At 43.1% G+C, this 11,284-nt stretch overlaps 1 long non-coding RNA gene across 1 annotated transcript in view; it reads left to right on the forward strand.

Annotated features, from left to right (window-relative positions):
• LOC132363814 (uncharacterized) overlaps window positions 1-9,562 on the forward strand; it is a 29,714-nt gene extending 20,152 nt beyond the window's left edge. Inside the window, exons 3-4 of the long non-coding RNA XR_009502660.1 lie at window positions 8,472-8,586; window positions 9,401-9,562. This is a non-coding gene — a long non-coding RNA (uncharacterized LOC132363814). The remainder of the gene's footprint in view (window positions 1-8,471; window positions 8,587-9,400) is intronic.
• The last annotated feature ends 1,722 nt before the right edge of the window (window positions 9,563-11,284 follow it).

Consider the following 11,284-nt stretch of genomic DNA (forward strand, 5'->3'; position numbering starts at 1 on the left):
GATTTATCCCAGGGAGGTAAGGATTCTTCAATATATGCAAATCAATCAATGTGATACACCATATTAACAAACTGAAGAATAAAAACCATATGATCATCTCAATAGATGCAGAAAAAGCTTTTGACAAAATTCAACACCCATTTATGATAAAAACTCTCCAGAAAGTGGGCATAGAGGGAACCTACCTGAACATAATAAAGGCCATATACAACAAACCCACAGCAAACATCATTCTTAATGGTGAAAAACTGAAAGCATTTCCTCTAAGATCAGGAACAAGACAAGGATGTCTACTCTCACCACTATTATTCAACATAGTTTTGGAAGTCCGAGCCATGGCAATTAGAGAAGAAAAACAAATAAAAAGAATACAAATTGCAAAAGAAGAAGTAAAACTGTCACTGTTTGCAGATGACATGATACTATACATAGAGAATCCTAAAGATGCCACCAGAAAACTACTAGAGCTAATCAATGACTTTGGTAAAGTTGCAGGATACAAAATTAATGCACAGAAATCTCTTGCATTCCTATACACTAACAACGAAAGATTAGAAACAGAAATTAAGGAAACAATCCCATTCACCATTGCAACAAAAAGAATAAAATACCTAGGAATAAACCTACCTAAGGAAGTATAAGACCTGTACTCAGAAAACTATAAGACACTGATGAAGAAATCAAAGATGACACAAACAGATGGAGAGATATACCATGTTCTTGGATTGGAAGAATCAATATTGTGAAAATGACTATACTACCCAAAGCAATCTACAGATTCAATGCAATCCCTATCAAATTACCAGTGGCATTTTTTACAGAACTAGAACAAAAAATCTTAAAATTCGTATGGAGACACAAAAGCCCCCAAATAGCCAAAGCAGTCTTGAGGAAAAAAACAGCTGGAGGAATCAGACTCCCTGCCTTCAGACTATACTACAAAGCTACAGTAATCAAGACAATATGGTACTGGCACAAAAATAGAAATATAGATCAATGGAAAAGGATAGAAAGCCCAGAGATAAACCCACACAGCTATGGTCAACTAATCTATGACAAAGGAGGCAAGGATATACAATGAAGAAAAGACAGTCTCTTCAATAAATGGTCCTGGGAAAACTGGACAGCTACATATAAAACAATGAAATTAGAACACTCCCTAACACCATACACAAAAATAAACTCAAAATGGATTAAAGACCTAAATGTAAGACCGGGCACTATAAAACTCTTAGAGGAAACCATAGGAAGAACACTCTTTGACATAAATCACAGCAAGATCTTTTTTGATCCACCTCCTAGAGTAATGGAAATAAAAACAAAAATAAACAAATGGGCCTCAATGAAACTTAACAGCTTTCGCACAGCAAAGGAAACTATAAACAAGACGAAAAGACAACCCTCAGAGTGGGAGAAAATATTTGCAAATGAATCAACAGACAAAGGATTAATCTCCAAAATATATAAACAGCTCATGCAGCTCAATATTAAAAAAAACAAACAACCCAATCAAAAAATGGGCAGAAGACCTAAATAAACATTTCTCCAAAGAAGACATACAGATGGCCAAGAGGCACATGAAAAGCTGCTCAACATCACTAATTATTAGAGAAATACAAATCAAAACTACAATGAGGTTTCACCTCACACTGGTTAGAATGGGCATCATCCGAAAATCTACAAACAACAAATGCTGGAGAGGGTGTGGAGAAAAGGGAACCCTCTTGCGCTGTTGGTGGGAATGTAAATTGATACAGCTACTATGGAGAACAATATGGAGGTTCCTTAAAAAACTAAAAATAGAATTATCATATGACCCAGCAATCCCACTACTGGGCATATACCCAGAGAAAACCATAATTCAAAAAGTCACATACACCCCAATGTTCATTGCAGCACTATTTACAATAGCCAGGACATGGAAGCAACCTAAATGCCCATTGACAGATGAATGGATAAAGAAGATGTGTTACGTATATACAATGGAATATTACTTAGCCATAAAAAGGAATGAAATTGGGTCATTTGTAGAGATGTGGATGGATCTAGAGACTGTCATACAGAGTGAAGTAAGTCAGAAAGAGAAAAACAAATATATATTAATGCATATATGTGGAATCTAGAAAAATGGTACAGATGAACCAGTTTGCAGGGCAGAAATAGAGACAGAGATGTAGAGAACATACATATGGACACCAAGGGAGGAAAGCAGGGTGGTGGGGAGGGGGTGGTGGGACGAATTGAGAGATTAGGATTGAGATATATACACTAATATGTATAAAATGGATAACTAATAAGAACCTGCTGTATAAAAATAAATAAATAAAATTAAAATTTAAAAAGAGATTGATAACTGTTACATCACAACTGTTAACATCACTAGGAAGAACTCTCTAGTGCTACCTCTTTGTAGTGACACCCATTCCCACTTCATGCCTCCCTGGTCCTCCTCCCTGACCCCTGGAAACCACTAATCTGTTCTCCATCTCCATAGTTTTGTCATTTTGAGAATGTTGTATAAATGAAATCATACAGTATGCAACCTTTTGAGATTGAATTTTTTCACTAAGCGTAAGGCTCTTGAGGTTCCTCCAGGTTGTTGCATGTATGATTGGTAGTTTGTTCTTTTCTATTGCTAAGTAGTATTCTTACATGGATGTGCCACTGTTTAGCCATTCACCAGTTGAAGGATATTTGAATTGTTTCCAGTGTTTGGTGATTATGAATCAAGTTACTGTGAACATTTGTGCAACAGGTTTGTGTGAGAATATAAGCTTCAGTTCACTTGGGTAAATACCTAAGAGTGGGATTGTTGGGTTGCATGGTAAGTGTAAATTTATGTGAAATGGCTAAACTGTTTTGCCAGCTGGCTCTACCATTTTGCATTCCCACCAGCATTGTATGAGGGTTACGGTTGCTCTGCATTCCTGCCAGCACTGGGTATTATCACTTTTTTATAAAAATGTCAGCCATTCTAATACACGTGTAATACAACCCCACATAACTCTTAAACCGTAAGTAAGACCGTGTCACGACCCTTCTTAAAATACGCTTCACATCACACTAAGAATAAAATTCAAGCTCATTTCTGAGGCCTGCCAGACCCTCTCTCCTGACCCCTGGGTCTCACTCGGCTCCAGCCGCAGCAACCTCCCTGTTGTTTCTGACACCCTAAGCTTGTTCCGCTGGAATGATCTTACCCTCGGTATCCAGGTGACTCAGTTTCTCGCTCCATTTACTCTCTGTCTAATATCAGCTTCTCAGAGGCCTACCCTGATGGTCCAAATGAGCCCCATCCCTCCACTCAGCTCACAATTCTCCTACCCTGTTTTATTTTTCTTCAAGGCACTTATCTCTGCTTGACACAATACTATATCAATTACTGAACTGTTTACTGTCTGTCTCCCCCATAAGGACAGGGATTGGCTTTTTGATGACTGTTTCCAGTGCTTAACACAGTGCTTGGCACATAGGAGACACTCAATAAATATTTGTTGAATGAATGTGTATCGGAGACCTCTTGTGACCCTCCTTCCATCCTGGCCCACCTTTTACTCAGCCGTCGCCATGGCAACCAGTTTTGGGGCAGGTAAAAGCCCCTTGGGTTAGCTGCTCCCCACAGGTCTTGCCTTCTGCCCAGGCTTGTGTCTGGACTCAAGCACTGTGGCCTGGAAGTGTGAGGAACTTAACCCTACTGGGGCAACCCTGGACCCACAGATATACGCTCGCTTCTCTGATGCTCAGTGGACAGTTCTGAGGTGCCCTCCGTGTTGCTCCTCAGCAGGTCCTCCCCGCTGGATTGAGCCCCACTTGCCCACAGTGGTGACCAACTCCATAACACACCATTGTCCTGCTTTCCTTCTTTCCAGTCCCCCTCTCCCCACGCCCCTACTCCTGTTCCCGGGGGCCTGGTGCATAATAAATATTTATTAAGTGAATAAGGTAATTACTAGCAACACACATACACACAGACACACAAAAGACAAGAAAAAAGAAAATGTATGTCCACACAAAGACTTGTCATGAATTGTCATAGCAGGTTTATTTATTTATTTATTTATTTATTTATTTAATTTTAGATTTTTTTAAATTGAAGTATAGTTGATTTACAGTGTCATCTTAGTTTCTGGTATATAGCAAAGTGATTCATAGAGAGATAGATAGATAGATAGATAGATAGATAGATAGATAGATAGATAGAGATATTCTTTTTCAGATTCTTTTCCATTATAGTTTATTACAAGGTATTGAATATAGTTCTCTGTGCTATACAGTAGGACCTTGTTGTTTATCTCTTATATATAGTAGTTTGTATCTGCTAATCCCAAACTCCTTATTTATTCCTCTGCCACCCCTTTCCCCTTTGGTAACCATAAGTTTGTTTTCTTTTTTAAATTTATTTATTTATATTTGGCTGCATTGGATCTTCCTTGCTGCGTGCATGCTTTCTCTAGCTGCGGCGAGCGGGGGCTACTCTTCATTGCGGTGCGTGGGCTTCTCATTACATTGGCTTCTCTTGTTGAGGAGCACGGGCTCTAGGCACGCGGGCTTCCATAGTTGTGGCTCGCAGGCTCTAGAGCGCAGGCTCAGTAGTTGTGGCACACGGCCTTCGTTGCTTTGCGGAATGTGGGAACTTCCCAGACCAGGGCTTGAACCCTTGTCCCCTGCATTGGCAGGCAGATTCTTAACCACTGCGCCACCAGGGAAGCCCATAAGTTTGTTTTCTATGTCTGTAAGTCAAAGCAGCATTATTCATAATAGCCCAAAACTGGAAATGGCCCAGGTGTCCATCAACAAGCAAATAGATAAATTGTGGTATATTCATACAATAGCTTACTACTCAGTAATAAAAAGAAACAAATGCTGATAAATGCTACAACATGAATGGACCTCCAGAACATTATGCTGAGTGAAAGAGGCCAGACAGGAGAGTACATACTGGATGATTATATTTACACTGGGTTTTTTTGTTTTTGGCTACACTGCGTGGCTTGTGGGATCTCAGTTCCCTGGCCAGAGATTGAACCCAGGCCACAGCAGTGAAAGCACTAGATTCTAACCACTAGACCACCAGGGAAATCCCTGGATGATTACATTTAAATGAAGTTCTAGAACAAGCAAAATGAAGCTATGGGAACAGAAAGCAGAGCTGAGATTGACTGGGGCTGGCCATGGGGAAGGAGGATATTGACTGGAAAGAGGACTCAGGAAAACTGTACAGATTATGGAAATATTCTATATCTTTCGTAGAGTGGTGGATACTTGGGTATTTGTCAAAACTCACATAACTGTACACCTTAAACATGTGCATTCTATTGTATGCAAATTATACCTCAATAAGGCTGATTTTTAAAGTGAATTAACTATAAATGCTACGAAGGGAAGAAAATATGGTATGTAAGAGAGAATGGGGGGAAGTAAGATTACTTTTGATTGGTTGGCCAAGTGATTCTTGAGGAGGTGACATTTGAGCAGAGATTTGAATGTCAAGAGGGAGACAGCCATGGAAAGATCTAGGGGAGGCCATTCCAGAAAAAGGTCAATGCAGGAACAAAGACCCAGAACAGGAAGGAGTTTAATAATCTTGGGACCAATCTGAAGGCCAGTGTGACTAGGTGAAGTGGGTAGGGCAGAGAGTGGTACGGACAGGGTGGAGAGTTGGGCAGAAGCCAGATTACCTACGACCTTATCAGCCCCAATAAAGGTGTGGAATTTGAAATGAATAAAATGCAAATCCCTCATGGGTCTAGTGGAGCAGAAACAGATAAGCAAATAAAGGCAATACAGGGTCATGGGTGATATTCTGGGGACGTGTACAGGGAAAGAGGAGGGAGTAGTCAGCGCTACCTGGGAACATCTGGGAAGGCTTCCCAGAGGAGGTGACATTTCAGCCAAGACTTGAAGAGTAGCAGAGGAGAAAGGGTGTTCCAGTGGAGGGTGCTGTGTCTATAGTAGCCCAGAGGTGAGCAGCTCCATGGAACATTCAAAGACCTGAGCATAACATAAGTCTAGTTGGAGTTTTGCCTCTAGGGGAGTGGCAGGAGATCTGAGGTTGAAGAGAAAGGCTTTTAAATGCCTCATCAAGGACTTCCCTGCCGGTCCATTGGTTAAGACTCCGAATTTCCACTGCAGGGGGCAAGGGTTCGATCCCTGGTCAGGGAACTGAGATCCCACATGTGGTGAGGTGCGGCCAAAATACATAAATAAACGCCTCATCAGACTTGATCCTGCAGGGGATGGGAAACCCCTAGAGAATTTTAAGTAAGAGAGTATTAGGGCCAAGTTTATATTTCGGATCAAGACCTCTAGATTGGGCACATGGAGAGCAAGACCGCTGGTTCTGGTGTGAAATCACAGGGAAGGCCTGAACAAGGACGAATGGGGCAGGCAGAAGGGCCAAACTCTGCTACGAGGTAATCAGGACTATCCCGAACTCAGGGAACTTCAGGTCTCTGGCTTGAAGGCCTGGCTTCCCTGCAGGACGGTGGTCCAGTTAAGCCGGACACATGAGGAGAGACAGGTTGAGGAAAACATCTACAGAGTTTGAGGCACCAGAGGGCCATAAATGCTAACTTTTATGGGCTCTGCTCCCTCAGAGGGCTTGTTACTTGAAGATTCCTAGGCCCTGGCCCCAGTGATTCGGAAGCAGTGGGTCTAGGATGGAGCCCAGGAAACTGCATGTGTACCCAGTGCCCCTCCCACTCTGACGCAGGTGGACCCCACACCTACAGAGCTGTCAATTTGGCCTCTCCAGGGAGGGGCCTGGAGCAGGAGGTGGACGACAGGCACACTCTCATCTGGACTGTGGCCAAAGCAGCCAGAAATTCAGGCAAAGGTGGTGTCCAAAATAAGGCTCTGGGGGTAGTGGGTGCAAAGGTCTCCCCTGCTGCAGCTAAAGAGTTGCACTAGAGATAAACAGCAAGGTTCTAATGTATAGCACAGGGGACTGTATTCAATATCCTATGATAAGCCATAATGGAAAAGAATATGAAAAAGAATATATATGTGTATAACTGAGTCACTTTGCTGTAGAGCAGAAATTAAACACAACATTATATATCAACTATACTTCAATAAAATTAAAAAAAAAAAAAGAATTGCACTAGAGTGGCCCTGGTCGTCATGTGTAACTCCTGATCACCTGACCAAGGAGCCACAGAAATTAGTGGTAGGGCCAAGATGAAGCAGATACCTTTTAACTTGTTCCCTCTCCGAGGGTGTGGATGGAGGGTAGCCATGGTGGGGATACATGGAGGCTTCGGTGACCTGGAGAAGTGCTCTGTGCAAAGAGAGCAGCTTTTGCGCGCATCAATTTACCCTTGCGACATCTCTATGTGCCTGGGCCTATTATTATTTCCACTTAACAAATGAGAAAACTGAGGCCCAAAAACATTTAGTAAAATGTTCTGGGTTCCAAGATGAGGATGTAGGGGAACCGGGGCTGGAATGCAGGTCTCTGGACACTCCTAATCATAGCATTACCCTGCCTTCCCGAGTGGGAGAAGTCACTTCACCTCTTAAATCAGGGGTCCCCAAACCCAGGGCCACGGACCGGTTTCAGTCTGTGGCCTGTTAGAAACCGGGCCACACAACAGGATGTGAGTGGTGGACGAGCAAGCGAAGCTTCATCTGTATTTACAGCTGCTCCCCACCACACACATTACCGCCTGAGCTCCGCCTCCTGTCAGCATTATGGTGAGTTGTATAATTATTTCATTATATATTACAATGTAATCATAATAGAAATAAAGTGCACAATAAATGTAATGTGCTTGAATCATCCCAAAACCATCCCCCCACCCCACCCCACCCCCAGTCCGTGGAAAAATTGTCTTCCATGAAACCAGTCCCTGGTGCCAAAAAGGTTGGGGACCGCTGTCTTAAATGATCGTCCAAGCAAGGGATGGGGGAGAGTACACGTTTTCCTTGTCCTATCCCTTTCAGAAAGTGTCTGAGTCCTTAGTGTGTTTTCCAAAAAAAAGGTTCCCAGGGCCCGAGGAGCTAGGATTTAGAGCCTCATGGTACAAATCGACTTGTAGGGTCCCAGCCAGGAACAATTGCCCATCTTCTAAGAATCTCACAGCAGTGCCACATGCCTCAGCTTTATCCAAGCAACAGAAGGAGGTGGTGGAGGCGGCCGTGGCAGCAGCAGCCTCAGCAGCAGCAGCAAATCTGTCCCCAGTGCACGACAGCATTGTTTTGCTGTGATGGAATACACATGGCATATGTCTGCAAAGTTACTATCTTGAGAGCAGATAGAAAGGGGATTTTTCATGTGCCAGATTTCACTTTCCTTTCTGAAACAATTCTTGTAGTAAACAGAGGTTTTCTGATCTTGCTAAGATCCAGAAGATGGGAATTCCTTTACACATTTTAAGCAAAACTATTGTCTTGTAGAGTTTCAGTCTATTGATGGTGCAAATGTTTTTTAAACATAGAAGCTCTCCTGTGCCCCCTCCCTCCCTCCAAAGGCCAGGACAGGAAGAGGCACTGCCACCTATAGGCAACCAACTCTGTTCCAGTCTCAGACCACCCCAGTGATGAGACCACCGTCTGTCCCGTGGCTGCCATCCCCTGGCAAACAGGGTGGGTAAGAGGAAAGGCTTGCTGAGCGTGGGAGGCCTGGGGCGGAGGGGAAGAGGCAAGGAAGGGCCAGGAAGTGAGCAGAATGTGACTTTTAGGAGGAGAATTATTTTGAACTACATCTTGTGTGCTGACAGCATAATGATCATTATTAGGACCTCAGATGCAACACGAAGCCCGCCCTGAAGTTAAATTTTCCCTTTCCGATAAGCGTGGCCTGTCAACCCAGCCTAAGATGGCTCAATGCAACCTCCTCCACGGTAGGGGGGTTGAAATGCTCCAGCTGCTCCCTCAGTTACCTTTCATTAAGGACTTTGCCTTATTGGTAAACAGGGGCACCTGTTTGCCTTAGCCTTATCAAATCAACCTGACAACTACTTTGTGCAAGAATCAGAGTTGTATTTGCATTTTTCTACCCACATTTAGTTTTGGGGAGTGCTATTTCATGGAGGGGCAGACCTGTGGCCTGAATGATGCTCAGACAGATTTTGATTGGCTTTCACAGTGTTTTTAAAATTGGTTTTCACATCAAAATCCTGTTTGCCATCTTCTCTTGAAAAAAATCAGAAAACTTGGCCGCACTGGGCCACATTCCCCTGGGCCAAGTGGCCAGATAGTGGCTCCCTTTGCACAGAGTTTGCTCTCCAGTTTGCCATAACCCCACCACTCCCCATCCTCCTCCTTCCACACCCTAAGAAAGGGTACAAGTTAAAAGGCAGATACGGAGAAACGAGTTTCAGTCTTGGCCCACCCCTTACCTCCTAGGGCCCCTTGAACAGGTGTCTACATCTCTCTGAAGCCTGTTTTTAATCCCTAGGAAGAAGAGAATAATGAGATAATGCATGCAGAGCACTGGCCAGAAGCCTTGCCTTAGAGGAAGCACTCACTGAGAATTTGCCCTGTATGTTTATTGGTGATTATGACTAATTCCTGTCAATGACGCAGGGCAGACCCAACACTGTATACAAATGGACACACCTACTGAAATGTAAGTTTGATATAAGCAAGGATTTTGAAAATCTGTTTTGCTTATTCCTACATCTCTAGAGCTTAGTACAGTCCCTGGCACATGGTTGGCGGTTGGCACTTAGTAAATGTGCTGACTGAATATGTGGATTTAATGTTTCCCTGAGTTCTTATTCTTCATATGTCATGTACTAAATCATCATTAGTCCATTGTATAAATATAAATGCAAATGGACATATGGGCTGAGTATTTCAAATTTATATGTGCTGATTTTTTTTCTTATTTTCAAAATATCAAAAAGTAGGGAGATTCTTAAGAGTTGATGGGAACTTCATACTCAGTTGAGTCACAGCCTAGGAGAAAAATGTGTTTTCCTCCAGGGCTGGGTTTCTAAGATCATTATCCGAATGCCAGGCCACTTCAGGAATCAGTGCTTCAAAAAGTCACAATTAAAATTGCACGGCTTTATGTGATGCCTCTTGAGAACTCAAGGTGCTGTACAAACACATTTAAAGCATGAAGTGCTCCCTGAAGCACTTTCTTCAGAAGTAATACTTCCAGAGAGGAGAGTGCACTTAGGTAAAACCAATGGTGGGTTCTATGCCATGATCTCAGCAAGACAACCTCTGAGTGCTGGAGTTTGCACCCCAGTGGATGCAACTTTCCTGGAAATACGGAAGGTGAGTTGGCCCCCAAGTGGATTCAAAGCTATCCTACTGGAATAATATTGGAATATTATGTTACATGTGCCTACAGGACTCTTCAATAAGCTTGTGGTTTTGGTATCGGTGGCCTGTAGGGGTCAGCTGTGTTTTTTGTTTGCTAGGCATCCGTTCTTCCTAGTGCTGGTAACTAAGCTTCTATTTTCCTGGGGAAGCTGTTCCTTCCAAATTTTAAACTGTGGGGTTTGGGGGCCTAACCTTACTCCCAGGCTCCAGAGGACAGCATGGAACTAGCCAAGATGTCACATCCCCTGGCTGCAACCACACATTCAGAGAAAAGCACGTTACCCAAAGCCGATGCAAACAGACTCCAGTCTGGAGCTTTTCTTAGTACTGTTGGGAAAGAGAAAGCCTTTTGTCTGCTGGGAACTTTTTGCTATGAGAATGTAATTCTGACACTCTCAGAGGGACTGCCTGAGAATGCAGAGAAAAGAGAGCTGAGAGAGCAAGAGAGGAGACTCCTGGTGATACTGTTTGAGTGCCTGGATCCAGCTATGCCTGAAGTTCAGATTTGCCTCTGGACTCCTGGTTTCAAGAGCCAATAAATTCTCTCTCCCTCTTTCTTAAACTGATTTGAACAGCATTTTAGTCACTTGCAGTGGAGATGGAGACACTCCTGACTAGCAAATTGGAATTCGAAAATGTAAATCAGAAAAAGAGGCATAAAACTGTGAGACTCATTGCTCAGGTGAAACCCAAACCTTGAACCATGACCAGAAGCAAACTCATGCCTCTTTCTCCTTCACATGAACCTCAAATTCCATTAGAACCAGGCAGAGCAGTGAGCTAGTGCACAGTAGAAGTGAAATTTTTTCCTCCTTTCTTTAATACCCTCACACAAAAAAAGAATCTGGTCCTTCTTTTCTGGGTTTTGTGCATGTGCTGGCCACACTCACTGGCTTTCCTTTCACATGTGTTCATTTAACTGCTTCCATGGGGGGAAGACATTGAAATAAGCCAGAGGCCAAGTCTTAGTGGATTTCTCCAGTGCTTTAAAACTCTGTTCTTAGGA

Source organism: Balaenoptera ricei, chromosome 3, assembly GCF_028023285.1.
Source record: "Balaenoptera ricei isolate mBalRic1 chromosome 3, mBalRic1.hap2, whole genome shotgun sequence".
Lineage (NCBI taxonomy): Eukaryota > Metazoa > Chordata > Mammalia > Artiodactyla > Balaenopteridae > Balaenoptera > Balaenoptera ricei.